Source organism: Taudactylus pleione, unplaced genomic scaffold, assembly GCF_031769625.1.
Source record: "Taudactylus pleione unplaced genomic scaffold, aTauple2 ptg000788l, whole genome shotgun sequence".
Taxonomy (NCBI): Eukaryota; Metazoa; Chordata; class Amphibia; order Anura; family Myobatrachidae; genus Taudactylus; species Taudactylus pleione.
Genome location: NW_028285190.1, coordinates 1316482 through 1335368, shown reverse-complemented (window position 1 = coordinate 1335368; position 18887 = coordinate 1316482). Strand labels below are relative to the sequence as shown.

Genomic DNA, 18887 nt, shown 5'->3' with positions numbered 1-18887 from the left:
TGGCAGTGTACAGGGACAGTAAGGTTAGGAAACATGGCAGTGTGCAGTGAGAGTAAGGTTAGGAAACATGGCAGTGTACAGGGACAGTAAGGTTAGGAAACATGGCAGTGTACAGTGAGAGTAAGGTTAGGAAACATGGCAGTGTACAGGGACAGTAAGGTTAGGAAACATGGCAGTGTGCAGTGAGAGTAAGGTTAGGAAACATGGCAGTGTACAGGGACAGTAAGGTTAGGAAACATGGCAGTGTACAGGGACAGTAAGGTTAGGAAACATGGCAGTGTACAGGGACAGTAAGGTTAGGAAACATGGCAGTGTACAGTGAAAGTAAGGTTAGGAAACATGGCAGTGTACAGTGAGAGTAAGGTAAGGAAACATGGCCGTGTACTGTGAGAGTAAGGTTAGGAAACATGTCAGTGTACAATGAGAGTAAGGTTAGCAAATATGGCAGTGTGCAGTGAGAGTAAGGTTAGGAAACATGGCAGTGTACAGTGGGAGGGAATTGGTATGACATACCGCCGGACTAAAGCCCAGAGGATGTAATACAGATGCCAGAAGGCAGAAGAATGAGGATCCTGAGTAAGTACTTAAGCTATTCCTAACCCTTCCACCCCCCCTAACCCTAACCCGCGCTTAGGGGTGCCTAACCCTAACCTCCCCCCTAGTGCTTAACCCTAACCTCCCCCCAGGGGTGCCTAAACCTAACCACCCCTCCTCGCACCCTAAACCTAACCCTCCCGGGGGAGTGCCTAACCCTAACCTCCCCTCGGGGGTGCCTAACCCTAACCCCCCCTTTCCCTAGCCTAACCCTACCTCCCATGGCTATCCACTCCCGACGCCTGGCTTACCTTCGTTCGGTATGCCAGGCATCGGGATTTCGGCATGGAGATAGTGATAGGCATCACGATTTTTACGCCTATCATTAGTCCCATGCCGGGATTTCACAGTCAGGAAGCCGGTGGTCGGCATTTCGACCGCCGGCTTCCTGACCGCACACCCAGTAGGAGTAAGGTAAGGAAACATGGCAGTGTTTGGTGAAAGTAAGGTTAGGAAACATGGCAGTGTACAGTGGGAGTAAGGTAAGGAAACATGGCAGTGTACAGTGGGAGTAAGGTAAGGAAACATGGCAGTGTACAGTGGGAGTAAGATTAGGAAACATGGCAGTGTACAGTGGGAGTAAGGTTAGGAAACATGGCAGTGTACAGTGGGAGTAAGGTTAGGAAACATGGCAGTGTACAGTGGGAGTAAGGTAAGGAAACATGGCAGTGTACAGTGGGAGTAAGGTAAGGAAACATGGCAGTGTACAGTGAAAGTAAGGTTAGGAAACATGGCAGTGTACAGTGAGAGTAAGGTAAGGAAACATGGCCGTGTACTGTGAGAGTAAGGTTAGAAAACATGTCAGTGTACAATGAGAGTAAGGTTAGGAAACATGGCAGTGTGCAGTGAGAGTAAGGTTAGGAAACATGGCAGTGTACAGTGGGAGGGAATTGGTATGACATACCGCCGGACTAAAGCCCAGAGGATGTAATACAGATGCCAGAAGGCAGAAGAATGAGGATCCTGAGTAAGTACTTAAGCTATTCCTAACCCTTCCACCCCCCCTAACCCTAACCCGCCCTTAGGGGTGCCTAACCCTAACCTCCCCCCTAGTGCCTAACCCTAACCTCCCCCCAGGGGTGCCTAAACCTAACCACTCCTCCTCGCACACTAAACCTAACCCTCCCGGGGGAGTGCCTAACCCTAACCTCCCCTCAGGGGTGCCTAACCCTAACCCCCCCTTTCCCTAGCCTAACCCTACCTCCCATGGCTATCCACTCCCGACGCCTGGCTTACCTTCGTTCGGTATGCCAGGCATCGGGATTTTGGCATGGAGATAGTGATAGGCATCACGATTTTTACGCCTATCATTAGTCCCATGCCGGGATTTCACAGTCAGGAAGCCGGTGGTCGGCATTTCGACCGCCGGCTTCCTGACCGCATACCCAGTAGGAGTAAGGTAAGGAAACATGACAGTGTTTGGTGAAAGTAAGGTTAGGAAACATGGCAGTGTACAGTGGGAGTAAGGTAAGGAAACATGGCAGTGTTTGGTGAAAGTAAGGTTAGGAAACATGGCAGTGTTTGGTGAAAGTAAGGTTAGGAAACATGGCAGTGTACAGTGAGAGTAAGGTAAAGAAACATGGCAGTGTACAGTGAGAGTAAGGTTGGGAAACATGGCATTGTACAGTGAAAGTAAGGTTAGGAAACATGGCAGTGTACAGTGGGAGTAAGGTTAGAAAACATGGCAATGTACAGTGAAAGTAAAGTAAGGAAACATGGCAGTGTACAGTGAAAGTAAGGTTAGGAAACATGGCAGTGTACAGTGAGAGTAAGGTTAGGAAACATGGCAGTGTACAGTGAAAGTAAGGTTAGGAAACATGGCATTGTACAGTGAGAGTAAGGTTGGGAAACATGGCAGTGTACAGTGAGAGTGAGGTTAGGAAACATGGCAGTGTACAGTGAAAGTAAGGTTAGGAAACATGACATTGTACAGTGAGAGTAAGGTTAGGAAACATGGCAGTGTACAGTGAGAGTGAGGTTAGGAAACATGGCAGTGTACAGTGAGAGTAAGGTTAGGAAACATGGCAGTGTACAGTGAGAGTGAGGTTAGGAAACATGGCAGTGTACAGTGAGAGTAAGATTAGGAAACGGCATTGTACAGTGGGAGTAAGGCAATGAAATGATACTAATGATCCCATTTGAATGTATATATATGTTTTATATATATATATATATTTATATATATATATATATATATATATAGAAGCATGTAGACGGGCACTCAATATAAATATAGAACGCCGGGGTGCCTGCTTAAAATTTTGTATATACCATGTCTCCTGCTCGATAAAGCAAAGATAAGCGGCACTCCTCCGGACTTAGTGAAATAAGCAGATGGTTTTAATCAAACATGAACCAACGTTTCAAGGCCCCAACAGCCTTTTTCTCAAGGTGTGATTAACAAAAAGTGCAACAGTGCTTACCTTAAAACAAGTGGACCACAAATGAGATCGCATGTCCAGCAGCGCGCCTCCATGCAACGGGTGTCGCCCGTAGCGTGACGTCATCAAACGGCGTCATGTAGAGAGATGGGGGAGGCAGAGTAAACGCTGTCTCCATGGTAACAGTCAAATACAATCCCGCGATGTGGGTTTACTCTGCCTCCCCCTTCTCTCTACATGACGCCGTTTGATGACGTCACGCTACGGGCGACACCCGCTGCACGGAGGCGCGCTGCTGGACATGCGATCTCATTTGTGGTCCACTTGTTTTAAGGTAAGCACTTTTGCACTTTTTGTTAATCACACCTTGAGAAAAAGGCCGTTGGGGCCTTGAAACGTTGGTTCATATTTGATTAAAAAAACCATCTGCTTATTTCACTAAGTCCAGAGGAGTGCCGCTTATCTTTGCGTTATCGAGCAGGAGACATGGTATATATATATATATATATCAGCTTCATAATGGGAGTAAGGTGCAATCAGGGAGATTACTAGACTCTTCAGGGAGAGAGGGAGATTGCTACTATTTCAGGGAGTCTCCCTGACAATGAGGGAGAGTTGGCAAGTATGAGGTTAGGAAACATGGCAGTGTACAGTGAGAGTAAGAAAACATGGCAGTGTACAGTGAGATTAAGGTTAGGAATTATGACAACATATTTATATGCCTCCCAATATATTTAATAAAATACAATAAATATTATTTATGAAGCCACTTTGTAAAAAAAATTAAGCACAGTGATTTAGTTATAGAAACTATGTACTGTATAGTACTAATTTTAATGGGTTTTAGTTGCAGAAAGGGGACCAATTGCACAGGTTACTACTTATTTATACTATTCTAACTAGGGGTGAGCGGGTTCGGATTTCTGAAATCCGAACCCCCCCGAGCCCCCCCGATCCAAGTCAGATCCGAGTCAGGCTCGACTTTTCCCGCCTGACTCGGATCTGAAATCGAGGCAAAACGTCATCATCCCGCCGTCCGGGTCTCGCGGGTTTTGGATCCTATATAAAGTACCCGCGTCGGTGCCATTTTCTCACTCGGCTGTGGACAGTGAAGAGGGAGGGTGGGAGTTAGGGCTGGCTGGGCTGTGTAGTGTAGTGTAGTGTAGTGCAGAGTAGTGTTGTGCTGTGCTGTGCTGCGCTGTGCTGCTGTTGTCCACTACTTCAAAGTCCATAGGGGCTGGCTGTGTTGTGCTGTGCTGCTGTTGTTAATAGGGGCTGTGTCCACTACTTCAAAGTCCATAGGGGCTGGCTGGACTCTGTTGTGCAGTCAGTTCTCCATAGGGGCTGTGTCCACTCCAAAGTCCTGTGCAGTGTCCCAGTCCTAAAGGGGTGCTGTAGTGTTGTCCAGGGGGTGCTCTGTCCATCAGGGGTGCTCCCCCCAAGTGCTAAAAAAATAATATTTTTTGTGTGTTTGTGAATTGTGTGCGCAGTAGCCGCACGTGCATCAACAAAGTAGTGCCAAGCGTGCGCCTGTGTCATAAGTAAAGGGCCGGCTGGCTTGACCGTTAAAGGGTGCTGTAACCCCCAAAGTACACTCCAGTCCAAACCAAAAAAAAAATTATTTTCTGTGTTTGTGAAATGTGTGCGCAGTAGCCGCACGTGCATCAACAAAGTAGTGCCAAGCGTGCGCCTGTGTCATAAGTAAAGGGCCGGCTGGCTTGACCGTTAAAGGGTGCTGTAACCCCCAAAGTACACTCCAGTCCAAACCAAAAAAAAAATTATTTTCTGTGTTTGTGAATTGTGTGCGCAGTAGCCGCACGTGCATAAACAAAGTAGTGCCAAGCGTGCGCCTGTGTCATAAGTAAAGGGCCGGCTGGCTTGACCGTTAAAGGGTGCTGTAACCCCCAAAGTACACTCCAAACCAAATAACAAAATATTTTTTCTGTGTTTGTGAATTGTGTGCGCAGTAGCCGCACGTGCATCAACAAAGTAGTGCCAAGTGTGCGCCTGTGTCATAAGTAAAGGGCCGGCTGGCTTGACCGTTAAAGGGTGCTGTAACCCCCAAAGTACACTCCAAACCAAAAAAATATATATTTTCTGTGTTTGTGAATTGTGTGCGCAGTAGCCGCACGTGCATCAACAAAGTAGTGCCAAGCTTGCGCCTGTGTCATAAGTAAAGGGCCGGCTGGCTTGACAATTAAAGGGTGCTGTAACCCCCAAAGTACATTCCAAACCAAATAAAAAAATATTTTCTGTGTTTGTGAATTGTGTGCGCAGTAGCCGCACGTGCATCAACAAAGGAGCAGCGCCAAGCGTGCGCCTATGTCCCATAAGTAAAGAGCCGGCTGGCTCATTTCTTAAAGGGTGGTGTAACCCACAAAGTGCACTACTCTCCAGCAAAAATAAAAAAATATTTTCTGTGTTTGTGTGCGCCTTAGCCGCACGTATATATCAAATCGATATAACATAAATGGAGGACCAAACTTTCTCCGATAAAAATAAAATAGAGAAAGATCAAGAACCACTTCCTCTTAGTGCTGAAGCTGCTGCCACTAGTCATGACATAGATGAGAACATGCCATCAACGTCGTCTGCCAAGGCCGATGCCCAATGTCATAGTAGAAGCCACATACAATCCCAAATGACAAAGTTCAGGAAAATGACCTTAAAAAAAACATTTAAATCATCTGAAGAGAAACGTAAACTTGCCAATATGCCATTTATGACACGGAGTGGCAAGGAACGGCTAAGGTCTTTCCCTATGTTCATGACTAGTGGTTCAGCTTCACATGACGATGGAAGCCCTCCTCCCACTAAAAAAATCAAATGAGTTAAGCTGGCAAAAGCACAGTGAAGAACTGTGCGTTCTAAGAAGATATAACAAATCCCCAAGGAGAGTCCAAGTGTGGTGGCGGTTGCGATGCCTGACCTTCCCAGCACTGGACGGGAAGAGGTGGCTCTTTCCACCATTTGCATGCCCCCTGCAAGTGCTGAAAGGAGCACCCACAGTCCACTTGCTGATATGCAAATTGAAGATGTCACTGTTGGAGTACAACAGGATGAGGATACTGGTGTAGCTGGCGCTGAGGAGGAAGTTGGCGAGGAGGATTCTGATGGTGATGTGGTTTGTTTAAATCAGGCTCCGGGGGAGACAGTTGTTGTCCGTGGGATGAAAAAGCCCATCATGGTCATGCCTGGGCAGAAGACCCAACATTCCACCTCTTTGGTCTGGCAATATTTCTATCCAAATCCGGACAACAACTGTCTTGCCATATGTACCTTATGTAAAGGTGGAATAAGTAGGGGTAGGGACGTTAACCACCTAGGAACATCCTCCCTTATACGGCACCTGCAGCGCGTTCATAATAAGTTACTGTCAAGTTCAGAAACTTTGGCTAAGACCGTAAGCAGTCCAGGGACACCTAAATCCCGTTGTCCTGTTGTATCCAAGCGCCTGCAAACCACACCGTCAACTCCCTCCTCGTCAATTTCCTCCTTAGTCAGGATCGGAAGTAGTCCTGCAGGCCATGTCACTGGCATGACTGACTCTCCTATCCGGGATTCCTCCGGAGGATCCTGCATTGCTACGCCTCCTGCTGCCGCTGCTGCTGTTGCTGCTGCTGGGAGTCGTTCATCATCCCAGAGAGGAAGTAGGAACACCACTACTTTTACTAAACAATTGACCCTCCAACAGTCCTTAGCGAGGAGGATGAAGTACGACAGCAGTCATCCTGAAGCAAAACGTATAACTGAGGCCTTGACTGCTATGTTGGTGTTAGACGTGCGTCCGGTATCCGCCATTAGTGCAGTGGGATTTAGACAATTGATGGAGGTAGTGTGTCCCCGGTTCCAAATCCCGTCTAGATTCCACTTCACTAGGCAGGCGATACCGAGACTGTACAGAAACGTCAGAAAAAGTGTCCTCAGTGTCCTGAAAAATGCCGTTGTACCCAATGTCCACTTAACCACGGACATGTGGACAAGTGGAACAGGGCAGACTAAGGACTATATGACTGTGACAGCCCACTGGGTAGATGTATCACCTTACGCAGCAACAGCAGCAGCGTCACCAGTCGCAGCATCTCAGAAACGCCAGCTCGTTCCAAGGCAGGCTAAGCTGTGTATCACCGGTTTCAGTAAGAGGCACACCGCCGACAACCTCTTAGAGAAACTGAGGGAAATCATCGCCCAGTGGCTTACCCCACTTAAGCTGGCCACAAACTAGACCAACTTACATCCAACCAGCCAACTTGTTGATTGGTTGGAATGAAAATCTGGTAAGGAATGAAAACAAATGACAATCAGCAATTTGTTCCCAAACGCCGGAAAATGGATAAAAACTGTTGTTTGAACAAATTGTTTAGATCAAACATTTAACAAACTTGTCTGACGTCATTTTCATCTGTTTTCTGGCATTTACAAGCAAATTGTTGATCATCATTTACTCTCATTCCTTACCAGATTTTCATTCCAACCAATCAACAAGTTGGCTGGTTGGATGTAAGTTGTTCTAGTGTGTGGCCAGCTTTAGACTCTCCTGGGGATTTGTGATATCTGACAATGCCACCAATATTGTGCGGGCATTACATCTGGGCAAATTCCAGCACGTCCAATGTTTTGCTCACACAATAAACTTGGTGGTGCAGAATTTTCTGAAAAGCGACAGGGGTGTGCAGGAGACGCTTTGGGTGGCCCGAAAAATTTCTGGCCACTTTCGCCATTCAGCGACTGCATGCCGAAGACTGGAGCGCCAGCAAACACTCTTGAACCTGCCCCGCCATCACCTGAAACAAGAGGTTGTGATGCGGTGGAACTCAACCCTCTATATGCTTCAGAGGATGGAGGAGCAGCAAAAGGCCATTCAAGCCTATACATCCACCTATGACATAGGCAAAGGAGGGGGTATGCACCTGACTCAAGCGCAGTGGAGAATGATTTCCGTGTTGTGCAAGGTTCTCCAGCCCTTCGAACTTGCCACACGTGAAGTCAGTTCAGACACTGCCAGCTTGAGTCAGGTCATTCCCCTCATCAGGCTTTTGCAGAAGCAGCTGGAGAAAGTGAAGGAGGAGCTAAGACGGAGCGATTCCGCTCGGCATGTGGGACTTGTGGATGAAGCCCTTCATTCGCTTTGCCAGGATTCCAGGGTGGTCAATCTGTTGAAATCAGACCACTACATTTTGGCCACCGTGCTCGATCCTAGGTTTAAAGCCTATGTGGTGTCTCTCTTTCCGGCCGACACAAGCCTGCAGAGGTGCAAAGACCTGCTGGTGAACACACTGTCAGCTGAAGTGGAACGTGACACGTCAACAGCTCCTTCTTCATTTTCTCCCGCAACTGGGGCTGCCAGAAAAAAACGTAGGTATCCTAAGCAACCCGCTGGCGGTGATGCAGGGCAGGCAGGACCAAGTTTGGACATCTGGTCCGGACTGAAGGACCTGGCAACAATTTCTGACATGTCTACTGTCACTGCATATGATACTGTCACCATTGACAGAATGGTGGAGGATTACATCGGTGACAGCATCCAAGTAGGCATGTCAGACAGTCCATACCTGTACTGGCAGGAAAAAGAGGCAATTTGGAGGCCCCTGTACAAACTGGCTCTATTTTACCTGAGTTGCCCCCCCTCCAGTGTGTACTCCGAAAGAGTGTTTAGTGCAGCCGGGAACCTTGTCAGCGAAAGGCGTAGGAGGTTGCTTCCACAGAATGTGGAGAAGATGATGTTCATCAAAATGAATTATCAGCTCTTCCAGGGAGACCAGCCTCCAGAACGTACAGAGGGACCTGTGGTTGTGAATTCCAGCGGGGACTAATTAATACTCTGTGAGGATGAGGATGTACACACTGAAGAGGGTGAGGAATCGGTGGATGAGGAGGATGAGGATGACATCTTGCCTCCGTAGAGAAAGTTTGTGCAGGGACAGATTAATTGCCAGCTTGTTTTGTGGGGGCCCAAACGAACCAATCATTTCAGCCACAGTTGTGTGGCAGACCCTGGCGCTGAAATGATTGGTTTGTTAAAGTGTGCATGTCATGTTTATACAACATAAGGGTGGGTGGGAGGGCCCAAGGACAATTCCATCTTGCACCTCTTTTTTTTCTTTGCATTATGTACAGTTTGGGGCCTAGTTTTTCAAACTGCCATCCTGTCTGCCACTGCAGTATCACGCCTAGATGGGTCACGTGTTTGTGCCGCCCACTCGTGTCGCTTAGCATAGTCATCCAGCTACCTCGGTGCAACCTTTTGGACATAAAAACACTATTGTGAGGTGTGAGGTGTTCAGAATAGACTGGAAATGAGTGGAAATTAAGGTTATTGAGGTTAATAATAGCATAGGAGCAGAAAAACCTACAAATTCTGTGATTTTAGCTGTTTTTATGCTTTTTTTCAAAAAAATACAGATCCAAAACACAAAACCCAGAACCCAAAACACGGAAGGGTGGTTTTGGCAAAACCAATCCAGATCCAAAACACGAAGAAAGATCCAGATCCAAAACCAAAACACAAAACACGAAAAGTGGCCGGTGCACACCCATAATTCTAACAGTATATTTATAGAGAGGTGCTACCTGCTACCAAACTGCACGTAATCAACAAACACAAAGAAAGAAAGTAGCAGTAGGTGCACAAATTAAAAGTAGATATGAGTTTGTAATTAAAACATAACTTTTATTATTTATTCAGGAGCGGTTTAAGATAGGAGGGGGCCCATCTGCAGCATCCGTCTAGGCCCCCTCGTCTTTGGCAGTGCAGTAGACTGCAGGAAAATGGTGCCCACAACTAATTCCCGAGGACAGCTCTAGTGCGCATGTGCACATCACTGGGAAAATAGCCTGAAACTGTGGAGATGTAAGCATATATATGGGTGCAGAGTGTGCCATGTGTACCAATGTGCTTCGCACACCTTACACCAGGGACGGACTGGGGCTGTACATCAGCCCTGGCAGTACAACCTGTGCGTGTGTGAAGGGGGCGTGGTTTAGTATCAAGGGGGGCGTGCCATGAGTCACATCGACCTGGCCCCGCCGCACGCCCCCTCTCTTCCCGGACCACTGCCACCACCCCTTCCCTCCCCCGGAGCTGATACCCTGTATCCGGCAGCATTGGGTAGAGGGCGGGGGTACTTCTGCCCTCCTCGAACTGGCCGAGAGACCAGATGGCCAATCTGGCCCTGCCCTGCACCCATTGATAGATACGCCATTGCTTTCGTTATAATTTATTAAAATGTTTTAGCAAAACCCTTAAAGTGGCAAAATATTAAAATAAAGAAGTGTATAAACGAAAGAATATGTTTAAAATGCACAAGGAATAGACAATATTATATAACTGTACAGTATAGTATGGGCTACACCAATAAAAATGTACCATTTGAATGTCATTGAGTATTGTTCCATAAAGTTTTATTACATAAAAGGTGCTAAAGGCAATCCCTAGTTGTATATGTACAGTATAAACAGTATGTTCACTAATAAATATACAACTTGCTTCACTAACCGTGGTCCGTGTGTTTTTTTGATCAACAGTGTCAGTGCACTATAGGATGACATAACTACATTGGCATATCTATAATAAGTGCAGGGGGGCCTGGGTCCAGGGGGGCCCCGAGGAGGGGCGGGTACAAATTACCCGGGCTTCCAGAGGGGTCCGGCGCCACTCCCCTCCCTTCCTCACAGCAGCCGATGCAGTGGGAGATTGCTTGCGGCTGCTAAGCAGCAGCCACAGCAATCTCTTATGCCTGAGGGGGGGAGCGATCACACTGATTGCACCCGCCCCACTGGCTTTGCGCTGGGCTGAGGGGCTCACAGCGCCCCCTCCCTGGCAGCGATGCGTACGGCGCTGCAAAAGTATGTTTTTTGGGAGGATTTGCTCAAGGGGGCATGGCCTCGCCTACCGCAATTAGGCCATACCCCCTCTTTACCCTGGGTCTGGCGGCGCTCTCTACGCCCCTGGGGGGCCCACACCACACACCCTGCACCCATATTATATTATATTAACCTCTCCAGATTCCCACATCAGCTGGCGCTGCAGACAGAGGTCACAGTGAAAATGAGGTGTGTCGCCCATTTTCCCTCTGATATAGGCATGATCATGAGAGAAGTCTCCGGGAAGATAGCGCGGGCACCATGTTCCCAGAGACCTGCACATGCACAGTAGACTTTGCACAAAGCCAGAGTCAGGGGTGTTTCTAGAGAGGAAGGGGCCCGTGTACAGTCTCCATCATGGGCCCCCTCCTCTCAGACCAGCGGCCGGCAGCGCACTGATAGACATTTCCCTGTACTGCGCATGCGCAAAACTACGGGAAAACTGCAGCGTCACCCATATTCCAGACGTTTTACAGTGCTGACACTGGTGCCGACGTGGGACTCCGAGAGGTACAGTAAGTATAATATTGATGCAAGGTGTGCGGTGCACATGGGCCCCTGGGTCCAGAGGGGGCCCACACACCCTGCACCCATTATAAATACGTCCCTGGCAGGGGCGTATCTACACATTGGCCAGGATGGCACTCGCCAGGGGCGCTGGCCAAAGGGGGGGCGTCATCTGGCAATGCCACCAGTAGCCAATGGGTGGACTACCCCAGGGGCTTGAACTAGACCCGCTAGTCCCCCGGCCCCACAAGTGTAGGGCAGACTGCAGTGAGAGCGGTCTGCCCTACACAATAACAAACAGACAGCCGCCAGTGTTTGTTGTAGCAGCCAGCAAATGAGAGTCAGACAGACTCTCATTGGCTGCTGCGTCATTGGAGTGAGCCGGCTGGAACTAACTCATGAGCTCCGTCTTCCAGATCGCCCCGCAGTAGGTGGTGGGGGAGACGTCATGACATCTCTCCCCATAGTGCAGAGCGAGAGTGGGTCCGGAGGAGTGGACAGCGGCGGTCGTCGGCAGGAGCGGGGATCAGTTGCTTTTTTTTTCTTTGTGTTTTTTTTTGTCTGACACAGCACAGGGGGAGGGGGGAGGGGGGGTGAGTGTGGCTACTAGAGGGCACTGAATAGGGGGTGGCCGCTTCTGGGGGCATTTTATGGATGGTGGCTGCTACTGGCGGCACTGTATAGGGGGGGCCGCAACTGGGGGCACGTTATGGAGGGGGATGGCCGCTACTGGGGGCACTGTTTAGGGGGGTCCGCTACTGGGGGCACGTTATGGAGGGGGATGGCCACTACTGGGGGCACTGTTTAGAGGGGTCCGCTACTGGGGGCACTACTACTGGGGGCACTGTATAGGGTAGACTACTACTGGGAGTACTGCATAAGGGGGACTACTACTTGGGGGCACTTTCAGAAATTATGGGGGTAGGGGGGGCGCCAGTCCTTTACCTTGCCAGGGGCGCTTGGTTCCCTAGATACACCCCTGGTCCCTGGCCAGAGTCTATTGCGCTGCCGGAGAGAAGGAGGCCCTCACAAAGCCTACACATGGCCCCCCTCCTATCTTATACTGCCCTTGCATAAGTATAAATATTTTCCATGCCTCTGGAGTACATAAAAGGTTAAAATAAGACTCTGAAATATGACGAGTCAAGTTTAATACTTCATTACTTAGGATTGTGTCAACCCCTATATATGATTTACTTCTCCTCATATCTTATTATTTGTAAAATCACTTTAAAGTAGGGGTGAGCGGGTTCGGATTTCTGAAATCCGAACCCCCCCGAGCCCCCCCGATCCGAGTCCGATCCGAGTCAGGCTCGACTTTTCCCGCCTGACTCGGATCTGAAATCGAGGCAAAACGTCATCATCCCGCCTTCCGAGTCTCGCGGGTTTTGGATCCTATATAAGGTACCCGCGTCGGCGCGATTTTCTAGCTCGGCTGTGGACAGTGAAGAGGGAGGGTGGGAGTTAGGGCTGGCTGGGCTGTGTAGTGTAGTATAGTGTAGTGCTGCTGTTGTCCACTACTTCAAAGTCCATAGGGGCTGGCTGTGTTGTGCTGCTGTTGTTAATAGGGGCTGTGTCCACTACTTCAAAGTCCATAGGGGCTGGCTGGACTGTGTTGTGCAGTCAGTTCTCCATAGGGGCTGTGTCCACTCCAAAGTCCTGTGCAGTGTCCCAGTCCTAAAGGGGTGCTGTAGTGTTGTCCAGGGGGTGCTCTGTCCATCAGGGGTGCTCCACCCAAGTGCTAAAAAAATAATAAATTTTCTGTGTTTGTGAATTGTGTGCGCAGTAGCCACACGTGCATCAACAAAGTAGTGCCAAGCATGCGCCTGTGTCATAAGTAAAGGGCCGGCTGGCTTGACCATTAAAGGGTGCTGTAACCCCCAAAGTACACTCCAGTCCAAACCAAAAAAAAAAATATTTTCTGTGTTTGTGAATTGTGTGCGCAGTAGCCGCACGTGCATCAACAAAGTAGTGCCAAGCGTGCGCCTGTGTCATAAGTAAAGGGCCGGCTGGCTTGACCGTTAAAGGGTGCTGTAACCTCCAAAGTACACTCCAGTCCAAACCAAAAAAAAAATAATTTTCTATGTTTGTGAATTGTGTGCGCAGTAGCCGCACGTGCATCAACAAAGTAGTGCCAAGCATGCGCCTGTGTCATAAGTAAAGGGCCGGCTGGCTTGACCGTTAAAGGGTGCTGTAACCCCCAAAGTACACTCCAGTCCAAACCAAAAAAAAAATTATTTTCTGTGTTTGTGAATTGTGTGCGCAGTAGCCGCACGTGCATCAACAAAGTAGTGCCAAGCGTGCGCCTGTGTCATAAGTAAAGGGCCGGCTGGCTTGACCGTTAAAGGGTGCTGTAACCCCCAAAGTACACTCCAAACCCAAAAAATATATATTTTCTGTGTTTGTGAATTGTGTGCGCAGTAGCCGCACGTGCATCAACAAAGTAGTGCCAAGCGTGCGCCTGTGTCATAAGTAAAGGGCCGGCTGGCTTGACCGTTAAAGGGTGCTGTAACCCCCAAAGTACACTCCAAACCAAAAAAATATATATTTTCTGTGTTTGTGAATTGTGTGCGCAGTAGCCGTACGTGCATCAACAAAGTAGTGCCAAGCGTGCGCCTGTGTCATAAGTAAAGGGCCGGCTGGCTTGACCGTTAAAGGGTGCTGTAACCCCCAAAATACACTCCAGTCCAAACCAAAAAAATATATATTTTCTGTGTTTGTGACTTGTGTGCACTGTGGCTGCACGTGCATCAACAAAGGAGCAGCGCGAAGCGTGCGCCTGTGTCCCATAAGTAAAGAGCCGGCTGGCTCATTTCTTAAAGGGTGGTGTAACCCACAAAGTGCACTACTCTCCAGCAAAAATAAAAAAATATTTTCTGTGTTTGTGTGCGCTTTAGCCGCACATATATATCAATATAACATAAATGGAGGACCAAACTTTCTCCGATAAAAATAAAATAGGCAAAGATCAAGAACCACTTCCTCCTAGTGCTGTTGCTGCTGCTGGGAGTTGTTCATCATCCCTGAGAGGAAGTAGGAACATCACTACTTTTACTAAACAATTGACCCTCCAACAGTCCCTGGCGATGAGGATGAAGTACGACAGCAGTCATCCTGAAGCAAAACGTATAACTGAGACCTTGACTGCTATGTTGGTGTTAGACGTGCGTCCGGTATCCGCCATTAGTGCAGTGGGATTTAGACAATTGATGGAGGTAGTGTGTCCCCGGTTCCAAATCCCGTCTAGATTCCACCTGCATCCTCAAAGCAGCAGCGACAAGCGTGCGTCTGTCTGTTAAAGGGTGGTGTAACTCTCAAAGTGCTCCAAAAAATAAAAAAACTATTTTTTTAATGTGTTTGTGACTTGTGTGCGATGTAGCCGCACTTGCATCTTCAAAGCAGCAGCGACAAGCGTGCGTCTGTCTGTTAAAGGGTGGTGACACCCTCAAAGTGTGCTACACAAACAATAAAAATATTCTTCTTTTTTTTTCTGTCTTTGTGAATTGTGTGGGCTGTAGCCGAACTTGCATCCTCAAAGCAGCAGCGGCAAGCGTGCGTCTGTCTGTTAAAGGATTACATCGGTGACAGCATCCAAGTAGGCATGTCAGACAGTCCGTACCTGTACTGGCAGGAAAAAGAATCAATTTGCAGGTCCCTGTACAAACTGGCTCTATTTTACCTGAGTTGCCCCCCCTCCAGTGTGTACTCCGAAAGAGTGTTTAGTGCAGCCGGGAACCTTGTCAGCGAAAGGCGTAGGAGGTTGCTTCCACAAAATGTGGAGAAGATGATGTTCATAAAATTAATTATCAACTCTTCCAGGGAGACCAGCCTCCACAACGTACAGAGGGACCTGTGGTTGTGGATTCCAGCAGGGACGAATTAATACTCTGTGAGGATGAGGATGTACACACTGAAGAGGGTGAGGAATCGGTGGATGAGGAGGATGAGGATGACATCTTGCCTCCGTAGAGCCAGTTTGTGCAGGGACAGATTAATTGCCAGCTTGTTTTGTGGGGGCCCAAACGAACCAATAATTTCAGCCACAGTTGTGTGGCAGACCCTGGCGCTGAAATGATTGGTTTGTTAAAGTGTGCATGTCCTGTTTATACAACATAAGGGTGGGTGGGAGGGCCCAAGGACAATTCCATCTTGCACCTCTTTTTTTTCTTTGCATTATGTACAGTTTGGGGCCTAGTTTTTCAAACTGCCATCTTGTCTGCCACTGCAGTTTCACGCCTAGATGGGTCACGTGTTTGTGCCGCCCACTCGTGTCGCTTAGCATAGTCATCCAGCTACCTCGGTGCAACCTTTTGGACATAAAAACACTATTGTGAGGTGTGAGGTGTTCAGAATAGACTGGAAATGAGTGGAAATTAAGGTTATTGAGGTTAATAATAGCATAGGAGCAGAAAAACCTACAAATTCTGTGATTTTAGCTGTTTTTATGCTTTTTTTCAAAAAAATACAGATCCAAAACACAAAACCCAGAACCCAAAACACGGAAGGGTGGTTTTGGCAAAACCAATCCAGATCCAAAACACGAAGACAGATCCAGATCCAAAACCAAAACACAAAACACGAAAAGTGGCCGGTGCACACCCCTACTTTAAAGTGGTTAGCACAGTGGTTCCCAAACTGTGCGCCATGGCACTCTGAGGTGCCTTGGGACACTTGCAGGGGTGCCTCAGGTTGGTGGACCAGCACCAAATCAAGTTCTTTATGGTCAATGTAATGTAAACATGAGGATAAACAGAAGTGCAAACCAGTCTACCACCACATACAGTAACTGAGCCTAAGGATGACAGGTTAGCACAATTTACTACACTGTACTACTTTACTACATTTTTTCTCAATAAAACTTTTTTGGCTTAGGGGAGCCGTGAAAACATTGCTGATACTCCAGGGCGCCGTTATTGAAAAAAGTTTTGGAACCACTGGGTTAGCATATGTTGGTGTTCAATGTTAAAGTCAAAATGTACTGGAGTATATTTGCAGGTTGGACTAGAATACCCTGATATGTGAGGGATTAGATAGTGTACTGCAGTCGTTAGAATTGTTCAAACTAAAGATGTGAACCAACCCATGTGTTTTGGTTTTGGATCTGCATTCATCTTCATGTGATTTGGTTTTGGATCTGTATTTTTTAAAAGAAAATAAAAAAAAAAAGCCAGCTAAAATTACGTCATTTGGACCATACTTGCCGACATTTCAGCAGGGGGATCCGGGAGGGGGCTGGCAGGTCCGTCCAGCAGGGAGGGTGGGGGCGGTTCAAGTGGGTGGAGCGGGGGAGTGCTGATCGCGTCATAGTGGCCCCGCCCCCCACTTTATAATGGCAATATTGCTGGAATACAAGGCAGAGGGTGGGGCTACGATGACGCTATTCAGCGCGAATCGCGTCATCGCACCCCCGGACCGCCCACTTTTGCAGCTGGTGCGGGGGTTTGTGGGATGCCGGCAGCCATTCCGGGGGACTCGCCTAGTCTTTCGGGGGTGTCGGGAGTGGCACCAGATTTTCAGGAGGCACTCAACAGTCCCGGGAGAGTAGGCAAGTATGATTTGGACCTGTTAGCAATTAGCATGTAATCCAAAATCCGAGTTCGGTTATTAAATCCGAGTTCCGAACCGTGGGAAGATCCAAACTTGGACTTGGTTCGACTCGGTACCCCAAAGTGATTCCGAACTGGGAATCAGTTCAGTTGTTGTCGATTCTCTGAGAACCGGACCAGCACACATCTATAATTAAAACTGCAAATGGTCCTGTGATGTGCCCAGACTTTTGACACTACCTACTTTTCACTTTTTTGGGGGACTATGTACTAGGGCCCTGATTCAGAGCCGGACGTTCTGAATCAGGGCCGTCCCTCCTACCTTTTGGAGCGGACTCCCGGCTGCTCGCATAGCTGTGAGTGACCACCCACAGCTATAGCAGCGGCCAAAATGATGGCAGCGATGGTCAAGACCATCGCAACCATCGGGCTTGCGACGAGACCCTTGCGGTAGGGTCTCGCTGCCGCAAGCCCTGGAGTGCTTTTGGCTCTATCAGAGCCAAAAGCACTCCCACTGACATCACTAGTGATGTCAGTGGGGCCGGCCCCAGACGGAAGGCGTTCCCATGGGAACGCCTCTGTCTGGGCAGCCACGCCCCCGGCACGCACTCCAAAGGGGGCGTGCTGTCAATCACCGACAGCACGCCCCCTTTGGTGCAAGACCCATAGCGACGGCTTGGCCGTCGTTATTCGAGTCTCGCGCATGCGCACGACGGAGCCGCCTCCGTTGTGCGCATGCGCACTTGGGCAACATCGACCTGCTTGCGAGCGCTCAGCGCTCTCGAGCGGGTCTGAATCAGGCCCTAAGCCTTAAGGTGTGTATACACGGGACGACTTGCTTGATCATCGATATCATTGAACGATTTTTTCTTTTTAAAATTGAACGATATCGTTGAATGATTTCATCAATGATCATGAACGATTTTATGAACGATGAACAATTTCTGATAGTATTTAAAATGATGAAGAATTCATAGATATCGAGCAAGTTGGCCAGTCTGTACAGTCGACCTCAGATATCGTTTTCGTCCATATGGCCACGCGCTTCGTTGGTCGTTCAGTGCAAAGAAAGTCAACGATATGAACGATCTAACGATAAACTGTATTGTTCATATCATTGACAAAAGTCGTCCCGTGTGTATGCAACTTGCGAGAGATAATGTGTACGGAGATAAAGTACCAACCAATCAGCTCCTGTTATTTTTCAAAGACAGCCTGTAATGAGACAGTTAGTAGCTGATTGGTTGGTACTTTGGCCCTGATTCAGAGCCGGACGCTCTGACCAGAGCGCTCGCTCTGAATCAGGGCCCACCTCCATTAATATGGAGCGTCCTCCTGGACGCTCGTATAGCTGTGGGTCACCACCCACAGCATATACGAGCGTGCAGGATGATGGTCGCGATGGTCTTCACGAGCAAATGCCTGCGGTTGGGTTTTTCAACCGCAAGGCCAGGAGTGATGTCACTAGTGATGTCAGTGGGGCCGGCTTCAGACGGTAGGCGTTCCCTTGGGAACGCCTACGTCTGGCAGGCACGCCCCCGGCACGCCCACCAAAGGGGGCGTGCTGTCAGTCACCATCGACAGCACGCCCCCTTTGATGAGACACTCCGAGCGAAGGAAAGTCCTTCGCTCGTCGGGTCTCGCGCACGACGGAGCTCCCTCCGTCGTGCGCATGCGCAGTGGGGACTAGAGAGCAGGCCCCTAGAGAGCAGGCCCCTTAACCTAAGTTTGTGTTTACTCTTGTCAAGGCCATAGATGAGTATAAATGGAGAAGATTTTCACCTCTTCAAGTGCCTGAGGGTCTCATTCAGACCCGCTCGCGAGCGCAGGACGCTCGCAAGCGGGTCGATGGTACTCAAATGCTGCTCCGTCGTGTGCAAGCGCGAGACCCGGCGTCGCTCGGGGTCTCGCACCAAAGGGGGCGTGCTGTCGATGGTGAGTGACAGCACGCCCCCTTTGGTGGGCGTGCCTGCCAGACGGAGGCGTTCCCATGGGA

General features: G+C 48.8%; 1 protein-coding gene across 2 annotated transcripts in view; it reads right to left on the bottom strand.

Moving 5' to 3' along the window:
* Window positions 1-18887, bottom strand: part of GPR158 (G protein-coupled receptor 158) — a 329386-nt gene that overhangs the window by 164858 nt on the left and 145641 nt on the right. The gene's annotated exons all lie outside the window — the stretch shown is intronic.